The sequence below is a fragment of the Giraffa tippelskirchi genome, chromosome 10, assembly GCF_054371585.1.
Source record: "Giraffa tippelskirchi isolate mGirTip1 chromosome 10, T2T-mGirTip1v1.2.pri, whole genome shotgun sequence".
Taxonomy (NCBI): domain Eukaryota; kingdom Metazoa; phylum Chordata; class Mammalia; order Artiodactyla; family Giraffidae; genus Giraffa; species Giraffa tippelskirchi.
In genome coordinates this window covers 117761217-117787095 of record NC_137284.1, presented here as the reverse complement: position 1 = coordinate 117787095, position 25879 = coordinate 117761217, and the positions used below count along the sequence as shown (strand labels likewise).

General features: G+C 36.9%; 1 protein-coding gene across 11 annotated transcripts in view; it reads right to left on the bottom strand.

Moving 5' to 3' along the window:
• ZNF804B (zinc finger protein 804B) overlaps positions 1-25879 on the bottom strand; it is an 889892-nt gene that overhangs the window by 667580 nt on the left and 196433 nt on the right. For 10 of the 11 annotated variants that reach the window (XM_081533981.1, XM_081533979.1, XM_081533984.1 and 7 more), the window contains one exon: positions 5136-5173. The exons of the other annotated variant lie outside the window; for it this stretch is intronic. The gene's annotated coding sequence lies outside the window, so the exon portion shown is untranslated. The remainder of the gene's footprint in view (positions 1-5135; positions 5174-25879) is intronic. 11 annotated transcript variants of the gene reach the window in all.

Below are 25879 nucleotides of genomic sequence, written 5' to 3'. Positions count from 1 at the left end.
CCTGGGAGTAAATTAAGAGCATTTGGGCCTTGTCTTTACATTCTAAACAGTGTGGCTTTTACAATTCACTTCACTTGGGTTGCCAGAGGGAAATTAAGAAAAGCTCCCTAGTTCCTTGGCTTGTTTATTGCCTTCTTTATGCAGAAGGGTTTACTCCCACCTTCAGGTCATGAAATATCACACTATGGCATTAGGCAAACAGAAGACTGACGTCGCAAGAGCACCATCTCTGTTGTCCAGGACAAATGTCACATAAACATGGGAATTGTCCACATCCTGGTCACTTTCGAGTGAACCAAAACCCTAAGCCCTCCCTCCTTTTTGGTCAACACATATTTATGGCTCCATCTCAACAATGCTAATGTTTGCTTAGTGGACTAAAAGAGTTAGCACATCTCCCAAAGCTTCAGGTAGACACTAAGAGGATTTTAAGTTTGGCTATAAAGGGAAAAGGGCACTTCTGAAATGTTAGAATCCTAATTTACAATGGCATACTGGTACAAGAAGGAAAAAAAGGCCTCTAAACAAAACTGAGTCAACTTCAGCAGTCCTCAAACAGTTCATACCACTAACTTGGAGCACATATTCAACTGCAGCCAAGTCTAATGAAAGCTTGAATACTCAGTTCTCTAATGGGCCCTGCCACTTTCCCTTTGCAGCTTCCTGTTTCTCCTTACATTATGGTGTTCGAAATCTATTTTTATAGCAAGTTTATTACATTTCATTTCCTAACAGTTGGCACATTTTGTCTCACTGCAGCCATGTTATGAAGTCAGCCACACGTTATCCTATCATCACCTGCTGTGGTTGTGAATCTTCTTGTCTATTGTCAGGGATTTGATTTTCTCTAGTAAAATGTGCTTTCCTCTGAAGGCTTCATCAGAACATTCACGGCAACTGAAAAGGGGAAGGCTGAGAGGCAGGGCTAGCCACCAGCCCAAACCCAAAGGGAATGCTGTTGGGTCCTACAGTGGGGTGAGAGGGGGACAGAGGCTTCCTTCCCCAGACAGGAATAGCATGTGTTTGCCATGTGTTTCCTCTCAGTGCATGCCTTGTGGATTTTTTTTTTTTTTGGCAGAGCCAGTTCTGGACGGAAGATGAGAAAGTGGTACCTTCCGACTCAAGAACAAAGCAATTTTAGAAACCACTGGTCAAACTGATTGTAGAGAAAAGGTTTCTGGTACCCAGGAAGAGAGTTCATTAACTTTTATTGAAATAAGCACAGGAAAAAGCAACGTCCACTTTTTCATGCCGTATTTTACTTGTGAGCAGGTGCAGAGGATTCTGCTATGGAAACATCATCAATATTGACAGATATCAAAAAAATGGTTATGCATTTGGATATGTTATAAATTGATTTGGATATATTCTTATAAGAATATTGATAGACATGAGACATTTTCGCATTATACAATAGAGTGTTTGCCGTAATTGTAAAGCACTCCTTTTCATATCCCCTCCACTCTCTTGTTCTCACTCTGTCATACTCATTTTACACACTGTAAGTCTTGGTTAAATCCAACTGTCTGCCTAATCTACACCTGAACCTGAGCATCAGAGAACTGTTAAGGAAAAGCACTCAATCTTGCTGAGTGACTTCACCTAATATTTTCAATATGTGTGTGTGTGAATCTATCTATTTATCTATCTATCCACAGAATCACCCAATCCCCTGGTATAAATGTATAAATGTTGGTTTAAACGTAAATATATTCAATGATCATACAACACACAAATTGTGTCTTCAGTGCTGATTTCCCTCCTGAACTATATAGATTTATAGAAATAAATAAGATTAGTATTAATTGAGCATCTTTTATACATAATGACAAGTTCACATGTATTATGACCAAAAGAGAATTATGTCCTCTCCACTTTCCCCCAATTATCCTTTCCCCCCGTCACTATTCTTCTCAGGAAATGGTACATCATTGTTCCTGCATCTCACTCCAAAAAGCCTGCAGTCATTTTTTTTACCACTCTTTGTTCCCCATAGCCTATGTCCAATCTGCTAACAATAATTGCATTGTTATGCAAAACTACAGTTAACAGCCACCATTCCTTACTAACCACTTCAGTTCAACTTACCATTTTTTTTGTCTCGAATAGCTTTCTAATGGTCAAGCATTTCTGTTTTTTCCCCCAAAGGTCACTTTTGCATGGTATCCAAAGTGATATTTTTGTAAAGCATAATTCAGGTTAGATCACTCATATGACTAAAACCTTCCAATGACTTCACACATAATGTAATGTTATACATTGTTATATTTTTCTTTTAATATATTCATCATCCTATGAGGCATTGTTGTTGTTGCTATTATTGTTCAGTCGCTAAGTCATGTCTGACTCTCTTGCGAGACCGTGGACCGTGCTCCTCTGTCCACAGGATTCTCCAGGCAAGAATGCTGGAGTGGGTTGCCATTTCCTTCTCCAGAGGATCTTCCAGACCCAGGGGATGAACCCATGTCTCCTGCATTGGCAGCAGTAAAGACCACTGAGCCACCAGGGAAGCCCCATACGAGGCTTACTTCTCTGCAATTTTTTTTAAAGATGAATTAATTCTTCCACTCAGCAAATATTTATTGAGTGCCGACAAGGATCCAGGCACTATACTCTGCTCTGGAAATACAAGAATGGAGAAGGAAGAAATCTTGTAAGAAGTTACACTATTTCCTCTGATGTCTCACTGCACATTTGCCTTGTTGAGAAAAATAATACATGTTCACTACATGAAATTTGGAAGATATAGAAAAGCATACAGAAGAAACATAATATACTACATAGTTATATTAATGATACTTCCAGTGTCCTCTCATGCTTTTCTGTATTTCCTTACTGTATTATTCCTGTGGCCATAGCCTATGTTTCTGCATTCCTTAGTATCCAGGGCAGGATAGTCCATCCCAGTTGGGTTTTGGAAACTACTTCAATCCTGAGCTATCTTCCCAATGACTGAGATCACTCCTTATCAAAGTCTTATACTGTAGGGGGGCAAGCTTGTCCTTCTGTCTACTTTTCCAGAGAACCCTCCCTTGATGTGTGCATCATATTTAGTATCTAATGGTTACATAGGATCTATCTCTAACCCTCAATCAAAAAAGCAAGAGAAGCTCCAAACTTTAGGCATGTATCTTATGGTTTTATTGATTTAACCTCCAGAGTAAGCAAAGGAAAGGGGCCGGTGGTGGTTGTTCTTTTATAAAAACAGCCAGATCAGACATCCTGGGGGACTTCTTGGCTGATTCTAAAACTGCCATCAAGCTCGTATGCCATTCATAAATATTAGGAAATAGAAAATTCAAGCATAAGCACGAGAACTTCAAATAAAATCAAAAGCCCTGTGAGAATGTAGTTTTACTGCAGAACTACTGCACAGCCTGAAGTCATAAAGAGAAGCACCAGGGAACTGATTAACTAGGACTGTAGTGACAGTAAGCCAGAAAATACGTTTTCACTTCAAAGGCAGAGAATCTGATAGCCCTGCATGATACAGTGCAATGCCACATGCCTCATGGACACCAATTTAAATCCAAGCAGGGTCAGTTGTCAGAGCAGAAGTCATTTGTGTCCAATAGCATTTTATTAGCACATGCACAATGTTTCAAAGTTCTGAATCCCATTCTTAGCAGGTATGAGTACATCAACAAGAACATGGAAAGGGGATTAACATATACACACTGCTATATATAAAACAGATAACCAACAAGTACCTAATTTACAGCACAAGGAACTCTACTCAATATTCTGTAATAACGTATATGGGAAAAGGATCTGGAAAAGAATGGATATATGTGTGTATACATATATATATATATATATAAAGTGAATCACTTTGTTGTACACCTGAAACTAACCCAACACTGTAAATCAACTCTACTCAAATATAAAATAAAAATTAAATTAAAAGTAAATTAATTAAAATAATATTACTCAATTTGTTCTCAATTGGACTCCAAAACAAATCATGTCCACATAACACAAGAAACTAGCAAATAATGAGTAGCAGAAAATCTCAATTTTATAATAATTATAATAGTAGCCACAGCAAGGTGTTTTTGCACCTTGTATTTATGTACTACCTTATAACTTTTACATTTATGATTTTGTTATTTCTTTTAGAAACTCAGTGAAATTAACTAATTTATAAATCATTATTGGTTTTATTTTACAAAGGTGAAAAACTGAAGTTCAGATTGCTAAGTAACTTGCACCTTGATTTGTAACCTAAACTCAAATCCTAACCATGAAGAGAAGGGAACTAGGACTCTAATGTGGGCCTTCTGATTTCAAGTCTGCAATTCTTTCTTAAACAGCATGTTGTCTCTTTTTAAGGGTTTTGTAACAATTCAGTCTTTAGAAAAAAGTAATTTCATCAATTGGACAATTTAGAGAATAAACCATTGTCCAGATATTTTTTCCCTAGTGCAGAAATACTATGTTTTTTCACAGTAGAGCAATTATGCAATACTTTTAGAGTAATCAGTTGAGCATACTATGATTATTCACAGTATAAAATGTATATTTGTTCTTTCCTCAAGTTGATAATAATAAACCCAAAAATTAAATAACAGCATATGTTTATTGATTACATGTGACAGTTTTTATTTTTAAACCTCGTAACAGCTTAGCAAAATGAGCATTATACCCTGTTTTTCAGATAGAAACTCAAGCATATAAAGGTTAACTACGTTGAACAAGCACAGAGAAAATGTAGCAGAGCTGGGATAAAATTTCTATTGATCTGATTTCAAAGCTTGCAGTCAATCATTACAATTTCACCAAGAGGATAAGAAGCACACAGCAGAATCACTAAGGAACCTTCTCTGAGGATGGTACAAGGAATACCAGACTTTGAAAACCTGTGTCAGTTTTTATTTTTATTTTTTAAGGACTCACTGGATCAAGAGAAAATATGTAAAATTATTTTCTCAAGTACTATGCTATTTTTCTAGGAAAAATATCCAATAGTATATATTTTACAACTAATGTGATGTACTGACATACCAAAGTCAAGTGTAATATCAATTTAACAGCAAATATTCATTGAGTTAATACTGAATGCAAAATACTGTAAACTCCATGGTCTTAGCAATATGAGGAGTCAAGATAAAAAAACAATGACTAAACAGACCTACCTGCAGCCTTGGAGAGCCAGTGGAGGAATCACTGCAAGCTACAATAAAACAGAAATGAAATATTGTACAAGTTGCAAAAGCCATAGTTCTCAAGTTTCAGTGGGGATTGGAAACACCTGGAGGACTTGTTAACAGATAGACTGTTGGATCCCACTCCCTGAGTTTCTGCCTCAGACAGTCTGGGAAGGATCTGAGAATTTGCATTTCTAACAAATTTCCAGGTGATACTCATGTTGCTTGGTCCCTGGTCTGGGTGCCACACTCAGCACCCCTGTGACAGAGGTTCAACAAAATTCTGAGAGAGTATAGAGGGAGATGTGATAAGCCTTCCAATGCAGAAGTAATACTTCAAGGAGGACTCAACCTTTGAACTGCACTTTGACAAAGAAGCAGAATTTCAGATATTGAGAGATAATTGCTTCAGTCTCAAGAAGAGGCATAATCCTTCAGGCTCTTCTTTCTCAATTTAGTGATTTGGTTATTCTACTCTTGCAGAATGAATACGAAACCATGTCTCCTTGTTCAACAACTCAGTATACTTTGTTTTCTAGGCTTAAACCAACGTACTGATACCCAGAAAAGAATGAAAGAACAGTTTCAGCACATTTTAAGCCTTTAATTAAATTCTTTCTTTTTTCCATTTTGAATAATTTCAATTTCCTCTGAAACTGTATGTTTTGTTTTACTTGGCCCTCACCTGACTCTAACATTCTAGGGATGACTAAGAATATGAATGAAGTGTTGATCAAGTTTTATTTTGTAGGTTTGTTTGATTGTAATAGCCAAAATAGTCACAACTTCTCAAGTAAGTATTTGTCCTACTTTTAAACCAAGAGGCAAAAAAAAAAAAAAAAAAGAATTGGAAACATTTCTAAAAGCATTTAAACTGTATGCTGAAGCTGGAGAATAATCCAGGGATAAAATAATACTAACTTGTGAGAATAGTTTTGTTCCCAATTCCTCTATCATTTTACCGCCTGGTTCTAATGAAGTAATTTAAGTTCTCATTGCTCTGAATTTTATATTTGTAAAACAGGGATGATATTTGCCAGGAGGCTTAGTTAATGATTTTCAATGAAAATCATTTTGAGATCATTGGGAAAGGACAATAAAACACAATTTCTCTTCATTGAGTTTTGGAAATCAAATGATCAAAAAAGAGGAATTAATACTCTTTCAGCAACAAATCCTTTTAAAGTCATTTTCCTACTACTAAGTTGCTTATTGTCATGATAAATGTATATTAGATTCCAATATTGTCAAGCACGTACAATCATTTCTACTAATGGTTTTTATTCCATTTCTCTTGCAGATGTAACAACTAAGTGGAAGATAATTCAAATGTTTTCAGTCTAGACATGAGAAAACTTTTCCCATAAAGGGCCAGGTAGTAAATATTTTAGATTTTGCAGGCCACATAGGAGCATGTGATCACAATGATCATATTCATGAGTCATTGAAAAGTGGGACAAAGTATCACCACTAATGATTATCATTTTTCATTTCCATCCCCCAAAGCATCAGCATCTCTTCCCTCTTCTTTTATTCACTCAGATTTAGTCAGTAATAAAAATTGAGGTAGAATTCACTAATCTTGGCTTTTTTTGTTATTAAATGGATTGCTTTCAAAAATAATACTGTTGTTTTCAAGTTCTGTTTGGCTTCCCCAAAATTATTTATTAAGTCAAGCTTGTTGATTTCAGTATCCCAAATGCAAACCATTCTGTTTCATTCACTTTTTCTATTTTGTTTTGCCTGCTGCTTTACTACTTGTGTTTCCTCATGAGCCTTTACAAAAAATAATACTATTCCTTCAGTTGTGCAAATTGAAAACCTATTTTTAAGGAGCTGTGTTCCAGCCATCTTGATTATCCTACTTTGTATTCCCCTCTTCATTTATTTAAAAAGAAAAGACTATATGTAAGCACCCATCTCTCTCCTGAGTGTAGTTGTAGAAGCCTGTTGTATTCTTACTAACGCTTTTACACACATTTCATTTCCTTATTGCAGCAATAGTTTACCTTCTTGTTTGCTTTTCTGTTTACACCTCATTTAAGAAGTTTTGTCTAAAGTGCTTTATATAAAGATTCCTAATTAGGTCTCCTTTTAAAATGATTTAAAGTGGAAATTGAGAGTTTCACAATTTAAGTTGCAACAGTTTACAAAAGTTATTTAAAGACTTTTGCTACTTTGTGGTTATAATTAAGATTTTTAAGATTAAGAGCTTCTTTTAACTGAGATAGACTTTTACACAAAGATCCTCAAAACTTCATAAAAATCAATAAAACATTTCTTATTTTAGTCTAATATAGAAGTAATATACTTCATGCTATAGAAAATGGAAAAGATACTCATTTTTAATATTTGACCATAATTTCACAACTTAATATAAAGTTCTTCCCCCCCCCCCATTTCTACGGTGTGCACTTCAGAAATAAGCCTATCAGTCCTAGACACATGGAAGTCACACTGTCATGTTTTCCTTCAGTTCATGTCATAATTGGAAATCAATCAACCATAGAAATGTCTTCATGCTGCTGCTGCTGCTGCTGCTGCTGCTGCTAAGTCGCTTCAGTTGTGTCCAACTCTGTGCGACCCCATAGACGGCAGCCCACCAGGCTCCTCCATTCCTGGGATTCTCCAGGCAAGAACACTGGAGTGGGTTGCCATTTCCTTCTCCAATGCATGAAAGTGAAAGTGAAGTCGCTCAGTTGTGTCCGACTCTTCGCGACCCCATGGACTGCAGCCTACCAGGCTCCTCTGTCCATGGGATTTTCCAGGCAAGAGTACTGGAGTGGGGTACCATGCCTTCTCCAGAAATGTCTTCATGGCACTATGATTTAGCCTTATGTCCTCAGCTTTAATTGAGGGCGGATATAATAAAGGGCTCTGTGATGAAACTCTTTGGAAAAAACTGCTGCTGAAGACACCTCCCATTACATTGTTCAATGCTCCTATAAAAATTATCCAATTTATGTTTTTCCTTAGTTTCCAAACAAGCAAGAGATTTCCCCTTTTGATGATTTTATTTGGTCTCTTTCATTTTACATAATTTAAAAAATAGTTATAAACTAATAAACAAATTCAATAAAGTTGCAGGGTACAAGAACAATATATAAAAATCAGTTGAATTTCTATATACTAACAGTGAACAACTCAAGATGAAAATTAAGAAAACATCTCTGGGTAAATTGCCTATCTCCAAGTGACTTAGTTCTTCTGGGTTTTTAGCTCATTCTTTCCTTTGAAATATATTCCTTTGTCAGCTCATTTTGTCTAAATTGTTATTTGTATTTTTATGTATGTGGTAGGTTGATTAGGTTTCTCAACCTTAACAGAGAAAGACAAATATCATATGATATCATTTATATGTGGAGCCTAAACAAACACACAAATGAACAAACTTACAAAACAGAAACATACCCACAGACTTAGAAAATAAACTTAGAAAACATACCAAAGGGAAAAGGTGAGGGGGAGGAAAAATTAGGAGGTTGGGATTAACATGTACATACTACTTATATATAAAATATATAAAAAACAAGGACCTACTATATAGCAAAGGGAACTATAATCAATGTCTTGTAACAACCTTTCATGGAAATGAATCTGCTGTAAATTGAAACTAACATAACATTGTAAATTAATTATGCTTCAATTTTGAAAATAGAAGAAGAAAAAAAAGAACACATTCCTGTTTCCAACACCATGCAAAAAAAATAATGAAATGCTCAGAAAGTTAACCAAGAAGGTGAAGGACGTGCGCACTGAAAACCACAAAACGTCGCTAAATTCATCAAACTCAGAGAAGCAGAAGCAGAATGGTGGTTGTGTAACCCAGCAGGACCCAAGGGGACCTTCCTGGAACAGTCTCCCTTCTCCTATATCCTCTGCTGTAGCTCCTCTTTGATGTACTGGATAATAGTATTTCATGCAGATTTCCTGAGTTTTTCAGATGCTAAAATCCACCACCCAAAGGAATCAATGAACTACTTGATGATCATGAGCATGTAACCCCAGATCTTCTGCACTTAAGGACTGATAATGTTAACACCTGTGACACTACCTTGTTACCTCAACATCAACCAATCAGAATTGTGCACAAGGTGATCACATACCCTGGGATGCCCCTCCCTCATCTTGCCTTGAAAAAAATGTTTTGCTGAAACCCTCTGGGGGACTTAGGGGAGTTCCATGTTTGCTGAGCATGAGCCACTCATTTTCCTTGCATGGCCCCATAACAAAACTTTTTCTGTTCCAAACTCCAATGTTTTGGTTTGTTGGCCTCACTGTGCATCGCGAATCAGTTCAGTTCAGTTGAGTTGCTCAGTTGTGTCCGACTTTTTGCCACCCCATGAACCACAGCATGCCAGGCCTCCCTGTCCATCACCAACTCCCTGAGTTCACCCAAACTCATGTCCATCGAGTCGGTGATGACATCCAGCCATCTCATGCTCGGTCGTCCCCTTTTCCCCCTGCCCTCAATCTTTCCCAGCATCAGGGACTTTTCCAATGAGTCAGCTCTTCGCATCAGGTGGCCAGAGTCTTGGAGTCTCAGTTTCAACATCAGTCCTTTCAATGAACACTCAGAACTGATCTCCTTCAGGATGGACTGGTTGGATCTCCTGGCAGTCCAAGGGACTCTCAAGAGTCTTCTCCAACACCACAGTTCTAAAGCATCAATTCTTCGGTGCTCAGCTCTCTTTATAGTCCAACTCTCACATCCATACTTGACCACTGGAAAAATCACAGCCTTGACTAGACAGACCTTTGTTGGCAAAGCAACGTCTCTGATTTTAATATGCTGTCTATGTTGGTCATAACTTTCCTTCCAAGGAGTAAGCGTCTTTCAATTTCATGGCTACAGTCACCATCTGCAGTGATTTTGGAACCCCCCCAAAATAAACTCAGCCACTGTTTCCATCTGCCATGAAGTGATGGGACTGGATGCCATGATCTTAGTTTTCTGAATGTTGAGTTTTAAGCCAACTTTGCACTCTCCTCTTTCACTTTCATCAAGAGGCTCTTTAGTTCTTCTTCACTTTCTGACATAAGGGTGGTGTCATCTGCATAGCTGAGGTTATTGATATTTCTCCTGGCAATCTTGATTCCAGCTTGTGTTTCTTCCAGCCCAGCATTTCTCATGATGTACTCTGCATAGAAGTTAAATAAGCAGGGTGACAATATACAGCCTTGACGTACTCCTTTTCCTATTTGGAACCAGTCTGTTGTTCCATGTCCAGTTCTAACTGTTGCTTCCTGACTTGCATACAGGTTGCTCAAGAGGCAGGTCAGGTGGTATGGTATGTCCATCTCTTTCAGAATTTTCCACAGTTTATTGTGATCCACACAGTCAAAGGTTTTGGCATAGTTATAGAAACTGGCATTTGGTAACACTTGATAGGGTCTGCAGGAAGGAGAAATAGAATACTTTTAAATAGTATGGAGTTTCAGTCATGTGAGAAGGAAGAGTTCCAGAGATCTACTGTACAACACTGTGCTTATAGTTACCAACACAGTAGTTGAATACCAAAAACTTTGTTGAGAGAGTAAATCTCATGCTAGCCATATTTTTACCACTGATACCTAAATTAAAAACCTACAAAATTTCTGGAGAAGAACATAAGAGAAAATCTTTGTGAATGTCATCAAAATCCTGTACTTCTACTATTGGAAAGGTATCACTAAAGTGTTTAAAAGATAAGCTGCCAACCGAGAGAGAGTATTTGCAAATTATATATCTAATAAAAAAAAATCTGTACCCTGAATGTATAAATAACTCTTAAAAGGTAAGAAAAATGGTCTACCATACAAGATATAAGGTCTGAATGGAGAGTACACCAAAGAAAATACATGACTGAAGCACATAAATATATATTCAGTATCATTAGTCATTAAGATAATGAGATGCCACAACATATGGATTAAAATTTCTTTTTTTAAAACATTTAAGACAGTGCATTATTTTTTTTCTTTTAGCTTTAAATTTATTTATCCTTTAATTGAAGGATAATCGCTTTACAGAATTGTGTTGGTTTCTGCCAAATGTCAACTTTTTTTAATATTACTGCATTTTTATTACTCTAATTCTCTGATGTTTCTTCATTATTGTGGCAGTGGAAATAAAAAAGCAAAATTTCTCCATGCATAAACAGTATCCACTGACAGAAAATGATGTCTTTCTTTTGGCAACATTTCTAAATATGCTCACCAGCTGAAGTCAGCTGGCAGTGAAACTTCAAAGCGAATTCCAGTGTCTGAGACGGTCCATCATATGTCAAGAAGCATATTGGGGATGAACCCTTCCCCTCCCTGGTGGTTAGCCCTGGCTCAGGAGCCTGAGGGAGAAAGTTGCCCAGGTTCTAAGATCCCTTCACACCTGGCCCCAGGCCAAGAAATGCACACCAGGTGGATAGGGAGGAAGCTATGGGCCTGGGATTCCCGCTGTCACCTTGGGATCCAGATGCATCCTAGAGTCCCAGTTGTCCAAGAATTTCTTCAATTAAAAAAATTTCATCATACAAAGTGATGATGAGACTGTGAAGTAACTGGAACACTCAAGTGCCATTGATCAGAGCATAAAATGTCACATGCACTTTTGAAAACAACCGAGTAGTTCCTAAAATAGTTAAATACACACATACCACATGACCTAGTTATCCCAGTCCTTGTATTTACCTAAGAGAAATGAAAGAATGTGTCTATACAAAGTCTAGTATCTCATTCCAAACAATTTTATTAACAATTTATTTACCACAGACATATTAATACGTCTTTTGTTACCTCAATGTTATGGACTGGTGTGTTTCAATAGTCACTTACATAACAAATTGCTGGCATTAATTTCTGCAAAAACCTCTAAGTCAACAATGTGTTAAGATAAGCCAAAACTCAAAATATCCCAAATACCCATCAATAAATATGCCAATAAACAGACTGAGGTTTCCTCATAGACTAGAATGAAGTGAAAGTTGTGTCAGACTCTTTGTGACCCAATGGACTATACAGTCCATGAAATTCTTCAGGCCAGAATACTGAAGTAGGTAGCCGTTTCCTCCTCCAGGGGATCTTCCCAGCCCAGGGATCAAACCCAGGTCTCCCGCATTGCAGGCAGATTCTTTACCAGCTGAGCTACCAGAGAAGCCCAAGAATATTGGAGTGGGTAGCCTATCCCTTCTCCAGTGGATTTTTCCCAACCCAGGAATTGACCGCCTGCACTGCAGCAGATTCTTTACCAACTGAGCTACCAGGGAAGCCAGAATAGTAATTAGCAATACAAAGAAATAGGCTTCTGGATGAACCTTTGTTAGAGAGTCCAAGCTCATACTGCTTATTTCAGGACAGGCAAATAAATGGAGATATGAATTGTTGGGGAAAGGTATAGGGACTTTATTTGGAAGGCCAGCAGACTTCCAAATGGTGGACTAGTGTCACAAAGAACCATCTTATTCAAGTCGGAATGCAGGCTTCTTATATATTAAAAGGTGAGAGGATGTGGCTGGTTGTTGCAAACCTCTTGGTGCAGGAATCCTTGGCACTTGCAGCTGTCAGCGTAGCTCTGGTTACAATGTTCCTATAAACTTCCAACAAGACAGTCATTATTTTCTGTTCTGTAAATAAGTATTACACCTTGAAAGGCCAGAGCCTTGAGAATGTGCCATCATGTATGTTTCAGGGCATAGGCAACATTCCTTCACACAGATGCTGAGCCAGCATGACAAAGCATATGCAATAAAGCATAAGAGTTAGCCCTGAAGAAATAGATCTAATATGAATTCAGGTTTGTTCTTTTCTGCGACACCTTGAAATAACTATGGTGAGCGAAAGTAATCAGAAAAAAAAGTACCTACTGTATGATTCCATTTTATATAAAGCTCTATGGATTGCAAACTGATCTACAATGATGGAAAGAAGATCAGTGGTTGCCTGAGAATGGAGGTGATGTGGAAGGGGTGGGTGGGAAGGGTTGAAGGAAGAGATTATAAGGGGAACAAGAAAGTTGATGGAGGTAGTGGTTATGCTCATTATCCACACTGTGGTGAAGGATTTGCACATGTATGCAGATCAAAACTCATCAAATTGTACACTTTAAATATGTATATTATGCTTTGTATCAATTACATCTCAATAAAACTGTTAACATTTTCCTCATGCATCTCTGAAATGATCTGAGTTATGCTTAAAAAAGAGTTACTGAGGCAGAATTCTCTAAGGTAAAGGAAAGATATGAGGATAGGAATTCAGTGAGGATGCAATTTATAGGGGTCCTGTGAGAATTCATGAAAGACTGGGTGGTATATTCTCTGTAGGAATTATCTTGCTCAGTACTGTTGGTTTACCTAAGAGAATATTCCCCTTTCCCCTACACAAAAACTGGAAACTCATTTGGCCCCTAAAAGTCCACTCTAGTTTTATGAAGCATAACCATTTTTCCCCCTCAAAGTCAGTCTCAAGTTTAAGATAATTCTTAGAGTTGAGGAAGGCATTGGAATGCTCCATAAACTTTATTGTATTAATTAAATTCATCATCATGTATTCAATCAACAAGTATCTTTTGATCACCTACTTACTTTGTGCAAGTCTCTAGACTAATCACCAAAGTTTTGCAAGTTCTGTGAACAGGTGCTAGCAGATAGCAACTGCCATACACATTTAGCAAGATGAATAAAAGAATTAAACAATTGCCTTGCAAACAGAGCCATCAGTCTTATGTCGATGGCCAAGGTTTCCAGATTTGGCTTTAAATTTTTATCCTATGTAATTATATAATTTTTAGGTAATTATACATGTACCAATTACTATGTTGATAGGTATTATACAAAAGTCCAACATCTATCTTGAGCAAAAACTTTGTGCCCGACATCAGCCTTTGCTTCTCTGTAGTCAGGCTGGCCTTGGGACAAATAAAATTACATGTAAATGCAACCTTGAGTTTTATTTCCCCCCACAGGTTCTAAATAATTTGGCTGTAACTCTTTGGGGATGACGTTCATGAAAAACCCTATAATCTTCATTATTGTATTTCTCAGCTGCAGGTATTTCCAAAGCTGTGATTTGTCTAAATTATATTTTTGTCAAAGGGTTATAAAGGGGATAATGTGAAAAGTCTATTGGGATATTGTTAGTAAATTTATAAAATTACTTTCTGTGTCCAGTTAGACCAAGTAATTTTTTCACTCGTTGCTTTTAGAGCAGGCTTATGCATCATTGAGGACTTCAAGGGAATAAAAGTTGTGCCCAAACAAAAATTCTTTGTTTAAAAGCATATCTGTTAGGTCAAAGTTACCATTCATGGGGCTCAAGGAGAGCTTTTAGATGAGTGAACAATCTAAGCCTAAAGGTACAGAAGTGCATGCAGATATTTCCAGAATTCTTCATCTTACCCACTTTATGTTGTTCCAAATAGTGAATTATTGGTCCCAGTGCAATATACAGAGCTCTGGGGGCACATTCTCACTGCTGCTGGATCCAATCAAGGTCAAAGTCCATACACCGGGGGGATTTCCTCCAAAGAGAGGTTTGTCTTACGTAATGGATGCTCTTTAGCACACCATCCTCTTCTGTAGACAGCGAGGAGCCAATGGTGCCAAATTCTGAGGAGGGTCTGATATCCTCTGGTCTTGTGGACATGAAGGAACTATTGAATTTACAATGCTAGAGCTCTAAAGAATTGTGGGATCTCACCTTATCCATTGATATCATTTTGACTAGTCAGTGGATATGAAACATTGGCGCTTATCAGTTCTGTAAACTTTAACCATATGTATGGAAACTTTTCATATTAGCCAGCCAGGAAATTTCTGTGTCCTCAAAGTAGGAAAGGCCTAGAAGTAGCTAGCATAAAGCCCAAAGGTAAAGCTAGCTGGAACTAGAGCCAGAAATTTGTGTATTGCATAAAGCAGCAAACTTTTAGCAGCAGTTAGAAACATCAAAACTGAGCAAACAGCAAAATGAGAGAGCAGAACTATCAAAGCCTGAATAACTTATCGTCTATTTTCTAAGATATCAGTTTAGATCACTTAGTTGCTGGGTTATAAAACTGAATGAGAAAAACAAGGAGACTGATAAATCGTTATAGATCCCCAAAGGCTAAGGAGGTATGACAACTAAATGCAATATAGCATCCTGGGCTGAATTATGGAACAGAAGTAAATTAATGGAAAAACTGGTGAAATCCAAATAAAGTTTGCAGTTTAGTTAATAAAATATGTCAAAGTTGGTTTCTTAGATTTGACAAATATGTCATAAATGATAGCACTAGAAGAAGTAAAATCAGATGGGGATTTTACAGGGATTCTCTGCACTATCTTTGCAACTTTTCTATAAGTCTGACATTATTTCAAAATAGAACATCTGTTTTAAAATGAATAAGACAAGACTCTTATCCTGCAATAATTGGAGCATACTTGGGAAGATATAGTAATGAAGAGACCAACTCAGTTCTAGCACTAAATGGTTTAATGGAAAGATTCTCCAGGTGCAATGGTACACAGGACACGGGGAGCACTTAGTCCAAACTAGGATTTAATAAGAATGTCTGAGATCAATTCTGAAGGGTTTGTCAGGAAAGGAAGTGACCAGAATTACAGGTAGAAGGAAGGGTATGAGGCATGTGGAGAACTAAGACAATCTGGAAGGGCAAACGATGAGACTAGAGAGGAGAAGAGATTTGGGTTTGTGACCTGGATAAGAGCTGGAACTCCACCTAGGGATGACAGTGAATAAGATCATCAGATCTGCAATAGCACAGGGATATGTATTTTGGAAAGAGAACTAATTTAAAAAATCTGAAAGATATTGCATACATAAATACAATAGAAGGAAAATGACCAAATATAAAAGATATTATTAATGATAGAAAAACAAAGAAAAGGGAATATCAACAAAATCAAAGGAGGTCTCTTGGAGAAAATTTTAAAGAGTAACAAATCTCTAAAAGTAATGTTCCAGAAAATAAGGCATTAAAGAAAGAATATTAGAAAGGAAAATGGTACATAGAAATTACAAGTAATATAATAATTTTTTAATTAGTTTATTTTCTATTTTTTAACTTTACAATATTGTATTTGTTTTGCCATACATTGACATGAATCCACCATGGATGTACATGTTTTCCCCTTCCAGAACCCCCTTCCACCTCCCTCCCCATCCCATCCCTCCAGGTCATCCTGGTGCACCAGCCCCGAGCACCCTGTATCATGCATTGAACCTGGACTGGAGATTCGTTTCACATATGATAATTTACATGCTTCCATGCCATTCTCCCATATCATCCCACCCACACCCTCTCCCATAGAGTCCATAATAGTGTTCTATTTATCTGTGTCTCTTTTGATGTCTCGCGTACAGGGTTATCTTTACCGATTGACTAAATACCATATATATGTGATAATATACTATATTGGTGTTTTTCTTTCTGGGTTAGTTCACTCTGTATAATACGCTCCAGTTTATCCACCTCATTAGAACTGATTCAAATGTATTCTTTTTAATGGCTGAGTAATATTCCATTGTGTATATGAACCACAGCTTCCTTATCCGTTCATCTGCTGATGGGCATCTAGGCTGCTTCCATGTCCTGGCTGTTATAAAGAGTGCTGCGATGAACATTGGGATACACGTGTCTCTTTCAAGTCTGGTTTCCTCAGTGTGTATGCCCAGCAGTGGGATTGCTGGGTCATATGGCAGTTCTATTTCCAGTTTTTTGAGGAATCTCCACATTGTTCTCCATAGTGGCTGTACTAGTTTGCATTCCCACCAACAGTTTAAGAGGGTTCCTTTTTCTCCACACCCTCTCCAGCATTTATTGCTTGTAGTCTTTTGGATAGCAGCCATTCTGACAGGCGTGAAATGGTACCTCCTTGTGGTTTTGATTTGCATTTCTCTGATAATGAGTGATGTTGAGCATCTTTTCATGTGTTTGTTAGCCATCTGTATGTCTTCTTTGGAGAAGTGTCTGTTTAGTTCTCTGGCCCACTTTTTGATTGGGTCGTTTATTTTTCTGGAATTGAGCTGCAGGAGTTGCTTGTATATTTTTAGATTAATTGTTTGTCCGTTGCTTCATTTGTTATTATTTTCTCCCATTCCGAGGGCTGTCTTTTCAGCTTGCTTATAGTTTCCTTGTTGTGCAAAAGCTTTTAAGTTTAATTAGGTCCCATTTGTTTATTTTTGCTTTTATTTCCAATATTCTGGGAGGTGGGTCATAGAGGATCCTGCTGTGATTTATGTCGGAGAGTGTTTTGCCTATGTTTTCTTCTAGGAGTTTTATAGTTTCTTGTCTTACGTTTAGATCTTTAATCCATTTTGAGTTTATTTTTGTGCATGGTGTTAGAAAGTGTTCTAGTTTCATTCTTTTACAAGTGGTTGACCAGTTCTCCCAGCACCACTTGTTAAAGAGATTGTCTTTTCTCCATTGTATATTCTTTCCTCCTTTGTCAAAGATAAGGTGTCCATAGGTGCGTGGATTTATCTCTGGGCTTTCTATTTTGTTCCATTGATCTGTATTTCTGTCCTTGTGCCAGTACCATACTGTCTTGATGACTGTGGCTTTGTAGTAGAGCCTGAGGTCAGGCAGGTTGATTCCTCCAGTTCCATTCTTCTTTCTCAAGATTGCTTTGAATATAATAATTTTTCAAGAATTAAAAACTTATGAAATTTTAAAAATTGGAAAAATATAAATTCTGAAACAGACTGAAGAATCATTAAAGTAAACAATAAAAAGACTAAAAAATGCACTGAAAAAAATATTTCTCCCTCTAAAACTATTAACCTAAGATAATATTAGACCAATTATACTAAACTTTTTGACTCTTTTGGTATCATCATGATTACAAAATTTGATAATATGTGATCTTTTAAGTTTTAATCAATGCAACAAAATAATAAAAATAAAATTAAGTAATAAAAATTAGAAATAAACAAAAATTGTAATTTTTCACTGGAGATATAACTATTGCACAGAAAACCCACGAGTCTCTGTGGGAAAACTACAACATAAACTGTGCTACATCCAGAAAATGAAATATCATTCAGCACTAAAAATAAATGAGCTATCTTGCCATGAAAAGTCATGGTGGAATTGTAAGTGCATATTACTAAGTATAATCTGAAAAGTCTATATAATGTATTATTTCAACAAAATGACAATCTAGAAATGCAAAAATATGGAGACAGTAAAAATACTGCCAGGAGTTGAGTAGGAGGGTAGGATGAATAAATGAAACATGGAGGATTCTTAAAGTAGTGAAAATAAGCTATATGATACTATAATGATGGATACATGTCATTATACATTTATTTAAACACACACCATATTACAACACCAGGAGTAGACTGTAAGGTAAGCTATGGATTTGGGGTATCAATTGTAACAAATACACATGGTGCCTGCTCATACACATTACACTGCCAAATGTATGTGTGTGCTCATGATCAGCTGTGTTCAACTCTTTGTGACCTTTTGGACTGTAGCCCACCAGTGTCCTCAGTCCATGGAATTCTCCAGGCAAGAATGCTGGAGGGGGTTGCCATTTCCTGCTCCAGGGGATCCTCCCAACTCAGGGATTAAACGCGTGTCTGCTGCGTCTCCTTCATTGCAGGTGGATTCTTTACCACTGAGAAGAAGTCCAACCGCCAAATAGAAGATGCCAGTAACTGTGAACTCAATAAATAAACAGCTGAATGGTAATGGTAGATGGTATTCATATCTTTTAAGCACCAAATATGTACAAGAAATTACATATTTTTATGTTAAATTATGTGTTCCTCACAACATAAAGCTCATAATATGCTATACATCTATGTTGCTCTTTTCACAAAACCAATTATTTGTACAGTGTCTATTTTGTTAACTAGGATAAAAGCTTCATGAAGATAGATTTTCTTGATCTAACAAGATCTTCTTAACCCTTTCTGCATTTCCAAGGCCTATCAAAACACATGTGACACACAAGAGGCATTCAACAAATATGTATTGACTCTGAATAAACAGATAAATAGCTATATAATCTTGGTATTATTATTTCAGTTTTGCTGATAAAACAGGAGCATCAAATGACTTGCCCAAAGTAACATAGCTAGAAGGTGGCAGAACCAGCTTTAAATGCACAATTTTTCAATGTTCAATGGAAAACTTGCTTCTTATTCAGTTCAATTCAATTAAGTTGCTCAGTTGTGTCTGACTCTTTGCAACCCCATGGACTGCAGCACACCAGGCTTCCCTGTCCATCACGAGCTCCTGGAGCCTGCTCAAACTCATATCCATCGAGTCGGTGATACCATTCAACCAGTTCATCCTCTGTCATCCTCTTCTTCTCCTGCCTTCAATCTTTTCCAGCATCAGGGTCTTTTCCAGTGTGTTAGTTCCTCGCATCAGATGGCCTAAGTATTCTTATTGGTACCCAATAATTGTAGCCCAGAGTACATTTACAAATCTCCTGTGAACTTCCCCCAAGGAAATTTTAGCATGCTTCATTAGTTTCTTCTTAAAGATAATGAAAAAATGATACTAAATACATTAGTAAGGTTATCCTTAGCTCTTTAAAATAATAATAAGTTCAGCCTATTTGTCTTCTGGGAAGCAGGGTAGAAAGTTCAGACACCAATTCTTGCAAATTGGCTGGGCAAAATTATTGAGCATCATTTTAGTTACATACTAGCAGACCCTGAATTATTTCCATTTGCACTTCAGTTCTTTCTACATGTTGCAAATTGATCATGTTCTTGCATTATCTATCTTTAGCAGTAGGGTCTCATTTATAGCACCTGAAGACAATCAGATTGTTAATAAATTGTTAATAAATATCTACTAAACAGTAATGGCATGAGAATGAAGCCTTTGGGGGACATGAAACAAAACATATGTGTTTGAGCTTTCTTTTCTATGACGCAGTATCAATCCCATGGAATGAACAGAATCATTATGCTTTTCTAATCAGAAACTTTTTCACCAGATTTGTGACACAGGTTAGGTAATACAATATCCTTCAGTGGTTAAGCTCACAAATATATTTATCATGTGATGATGGTACCAATATTCTTGACACTTTGTTAACTTCCTAAGTGTGAATATCACTTTCTGTTCACAGAGTGAAGTAAAAGTAATTCCAACATTATAAAAAGGTTCAACCAATATGTTAACTGTGTATACATAGACACATATATGTGTATATGTGTAATACAACTTAAATTCTATACACAAGAGGTTATTTCCTTATCTATTGATGTATTTGGGAAATGAGTGATTTCTATATCTGATAATCCCTTTGGGATATCAGCAGCAGCAGGATATTTAAATAATGATAAATAAAAGACTTTAGTGAGTTCCTTAAACTCAATAAGTCTCCCATTCCTTCTCCTTAATGTAAATATAATAATGCTATAAATCTAAGAATGCTGTTATATGAACTAAATAAGATGATGCATTTAAAGCCCTTCCCTAGTACATAGCACATAAGAAGCCCACGATAATTCTACTGGTATTTCCCCTAGGATCAATGATATAAATTTTTATTATAACAGTTGTTTGGTATTGGTAGATAGTGTCAGAGATGATACAAGTTCTATGGTAAATGATTTCCCCTTATCATTATCTTCAATCACTAATCTTCTTGGAAGACTGACTTGTTCCTACACTGTTCTGATTTCGAAGACCTTTCAGTATTTCCCTTTTTATTATTTAGTCTCATTTTCCAAAACACATTTCTTTTTCCTCATTTATTCCTTATTTGCCCAATGAGTTCCTTTTGGTTACTCTCTTTCTGTAAATAGTACCACCATTATTCCCAGCTTGAAATCTCAAATTAATCTTTTAATCTTCTATCTTCTTGTTCAATTCAATTAGCCATCACACCCTACCCCTATCCCCCCCAAAATACAATAATGTGTCCGTTAGATCTCTCTCATATCTGTCCAGTTCTTTCTTTTGCAATCTACAGCATTAGGGTTTACAAAACTCATTCCTGGCTAGCCTTATTATATATTGATTTTCTTATTTCTCATGTCTCCTCATAGTAAAATTTCCTCTTCCAAAAATGTGTAAATATTTCATTGAATCAGCTTGACTTAATAGGGTACAAGCAGAGACCAGGTTTGTTCTTTCTTCCATTCAGCTTTCAAACATGTTTGTGAACTAATTCTTTCCTTGAGTCTTCTGGAAATCACAGGCAGAGCCCCTCTAATTTCAAAGTTCTTTTAGTGACAGACTGTCTCTGTCTGGTTTAATTCAATTTAAAAGCCTTCACCTTCCTCCCCTCATCTCCCTGTCCCTGATAGAATCTGCATCAGACTTAAACAAGCAAGGGAGGATGGGGACTGTTTTGCTTCTTCTCTATTCCTCTTTCACCTTCTCTATTCATTTTTGTTCTAATACCTCAAGTACCAAGACCAGGAAAAAAGGTAATTAGAGATAAGCTATGTAGTATCACATAGCTATTAGAGGTGTTCCTCCTGCTGGATTTTTGCAAGTACTGTTTCATTTTGATTTATTTCTCACTTGGGAGGCACTTGCATAGGTTATTCAAAGTTTCACTACTAGGACTGCTGACTGCAGTTCCCAGGACACAGTCCATAATTCTTCTCCATTGTAGGGAACAGGCGGACATATAATGCACAGACAACCCTATCCCGAGAAATTCTTTCTCTCCAATTTCTTCATTCCCTTACATTTAAAAAATTGAAGTGAATGTTCATAACACTGGTAGAAATATATTTCTAATATGTTAGCATGATCTGCATCAGACAGTCCTACAGGATCCAAAGTAGGTATTTGACCCCTGTTCAGTTATTCTCAGTTCAGTTATTTAGTCTCTGAGTTGTGTCTGATTCTTTGCGACCCCATGGAATGCAGCATGCCAGGTTTCCCTGTCCATCACCAAATCCCAGAGCTTACTCAAATTCATGTCCACTGAGTCAGTGATGCCATCCAACCATCTCATCCTGTGTCATCCCCTTCTCCTCCTGCCTTCAATCTTTCCCAGCATCAGGGTCTTTTTAAATGAGTCAATTCTTCACATCAGTTGGCCAAAGTACTGGGGTTTCAGCTTCAGCATCAGTCCTTTCAATGAATATTCAGGACTGATTTCCTTTAGGATGGACTGGTTGGATCTCCTTGCAGTCCAAGGGACTCTCAAGAGTCTTCTCCAACACCACAGTTCAAAAGCACCAATTCTTTAGTGCTCAGCTTTCTTTATAGTCCAACTCTCACATTCATACATGACTACTGGAAAAACCATAGCCTTGACTAGATGGAACTTTGTTGACAAAGTAATGTCTCTGCTTTTTAATATGCTATCTAGGTTGGTCATAACTTTTCTTCCAAGAAGCAAGCATCTTTTAATTTCATGGCTGCAGTCACCATCTGCAGTGATTTTGGAGCCCAGAAAAATAAAGTCAGCCACTGTTTCCCCATCTATTTGCCATGAAGTGATGGGACTGGATGCCATGATCTTTGTTTTCTGAATGTTGAGCTTTAAGCCAACTTTTTCCCTCTTCTCTTTCACTTTCATCAAGATGCTCTTTAGTTCTTCTTCACTTTCTGCCATGAGGGTGGTGTCATCTGCATATCTGAGGTTATTGATATTCCTCCCAGCAATCTTGATTCCAGCTTGTGCTTCATCCAGCCCAGCATTTCTCATGATGTACTCTGCATACAAGTTAAACAAGCAAGGTGACAATATACAGCCTTGATGTACTCCTTTTCCTATTTGGAACCAGTCTGTTGTTCTACGCCCAGTGTTACTTTGCTAGCATGGGAGATGGGCAATTTTGTGGTAGTTTGATCATTCTCTGGCATTGCCTTTCTTTGGAATTGGGATGAGAACTGACCTTTCCCAGTCCTGTGGCCACTGCTGAGTTTCCCAAGTTTTGTTGCATGTTTAGTGCAGCACTTTCACAGCATCATCTTTTAGGATTTAAAATAGCTCAACTGGAATTCCATCACCTCCACTAGCTTTGTTCATAATGATGCTTCCTAAGGCCCACTTGACTTCACATTCCAGGATGTCTGGCTCTAGGTGAGTGACCACACCATTGTGGTTATTCTATAATTCTTCTGTGTATTCTTGCCACCTCTTCTTAATACCTTCTGCTTCTGTTAGGTCCATACCATTTCTGTCCTTTATTGTGCCCATCTTTGCATGAAATTTTTCCCTTGGTATCTCTAATTTTCTTGAAGAGATCTCTAGTCTTTCCCATTCTCTTGTTTTCCTCTATTTCTTTGCATTGATCACTGAGGAAGGCTTTCTAATCTCTCCTTGCTATTCTTTGGAACTCTGCATTCAAATGGGTATATCTTTCCTTTTCTCCGCCTTTTGCATCTTTTCTTTTCTCCTTTGCCTTTTGCGTCTTTTCTTTTCTCAGCTATTTGTAAGGCTTCGTTGGACAACCATTTTGCCTTTTTGCATTTCTTTTTCTTGGGGATGGTCTTGATCACTGCTAAGTTTTATCTTTACAGTCTGTTTATAGTACTTTCAACTCACACTTTTATGAAAAATCATCATATGCTTATAAAACTCACAGGCTATTTTCTTAGTGTAAGATTTGTAATCTAAAGCCTTATTTAATCTTCTCTGACTGGTCATTCTAACACATTCCCAACTACTTAACTAATAGGAACATCATTTGCTGCTCCATATCTAATTATTATTTTCTAAATTCTGCCCTTATTGCTTCTCCATCCTCTACTCCTGTCCTCAGTTCCCCAGTCAGGATCCTTTGGAAATAAATTATAGAAGGGAGAAAGCCCAGTCCCTTTAATAGAAATATTATCAGAAATATCATCAGTGATGCAAGGGGACATGACTTAGCATTAGAAATTAGTCAAATTTATTATTTTCGGCACATAATATGACTGTTTATATAAAAATGCCAAGAGAATATCTTAAAATGATTAGAATTCATGTGAGATATCCACAAAAGTGACTAGGCACTACATTTGTATGTAAAAATCAATGTCTTCCTTATACAAAAATAATTAAAGTGAAAACATGATGAAAAAGATGTCAATCACCAAACAATACAAAATATAGACTCTTATAAAGAAAGCTACAAACACTAATTCAGATTTGTAACAGAAGATTTGAATAAAAACATCCATTTTTTTGAATGAAAATACTCTTACCATAGCTCTTGTTTACTTTACCTATGATACAGGATGAATATTTGTAACCACACTTATACAGAACAATATGAATTTAGTGTGTGAGTTAAATTTTGTTGATTTGATTGAACTTTTTTATTTTATTAAAAGGAAGGGGTGGTGTTTATTTGGTGTGTGTGTGTATACGCATGTGTATATTCTGAAAATGATTTGCAACTGACTTACAGACACTGAGATGTATAGAATTACAGATTATAGGCTAACATGCTTGATACCAAACATGAAATAATTGAGCAGAAAAAAATATCTAAGTTTAAGGCAGAGTCATGGCACCCATATTTCTATCCAAAGAGGTGTTCATATTTTAAACTTAAAATTCCATTAAGGACACTATGTTAACTTTTAGCCTATTTTCCATTCTGTCAGTCATGAAATACAGTCACTTAATCCTGGATGGATTTCATATACCTTTCAGAAATTAGAGAGCTATTCATTCTTAGTTGTTTTCTGCTACTTTGTTTTGCTATTAGAGGCTTGGGTAGAAGACAAGATAGGAACAAAGATTGTTAAATCTCTACTTGAAGAACCTCACTTTAGTTACCAGCTCATCTTCCAGAAAAAAAAAGAAAGATGTCATTATTAAAGGAGATTAATGAGGGTGGAGAATTAAAACAAAAAAAAAGTTAGAATAATTAGGGAATTATAGTCAAACTGAGGGTATACAGTGAATGCTCAGAACAAGACTTGCTTATTATTTCTCTGCATTTAACAGCTCCCCTTCAGCAAATGCTATTACTGAAGACTATTGGCATATCAAAAGCTCCGTATAACCAAATTTCAATAGGGGAGAACAAATCTGACTCCATATTAGATGTTTCTTTTACTTTAACTTTTGTATTCTATTGCTATTGCTTCGAGTTAAGAATGTTGCCTCCAGAGTGAAATATATGGGATAGCTCTTTCTGAAGGCTCTGACCTTTAAGGATATAACACTTTTCCATTCATATAGAGATAAAAAGTTGAAGAACAGAGAATAAATTTGTCTTGCTGAAGGTTTACAGAAACATCATGACTTGACCTACATGGACTACTTGCTATAAGAACAAAAGATTCCTACACAAAGAAATTTGCAACAGCCACCATATGCCTCCATCACCTCGCCTTTTAAAATGCTTTGCAAAAACCCTTTGGGGGAGTTTGGGGTTTGTTGGGGTTCTGGGGCAGGAGCCACCCGTTCTCCTTGCATGGTCCTGCAACAAAACTTTTTCTGCTTGAAACTCTGACATTTTGGTTTGTTTGGCCTCACTGTATATGGGACACATGAACTTGCTTTGGTAACAATATGAAACCCTGAGGTCCTATCCAGTATCACTAATACTATCCCCAAGTGCTTTTGCTAAATCTCCAAATCCATTGTGTGTTTGATGTAGAGCCATTCACGGAAGCTAAACAACCCTGCACTGTACCTCACTGTGCACAGTCCTCATGTTCTCTCAAGAAGAACACATCAACGTGCTCTCATTATTCATTTTATCTTGAAATAATGGGTGAATTGTTTACAAAAACAAAGAAACAAAAAAAAACTACATTATTACTAACCTAAAAGTTCCCCCCTCAGATATAAATAGGGTCAAGTGGATCCATTGTT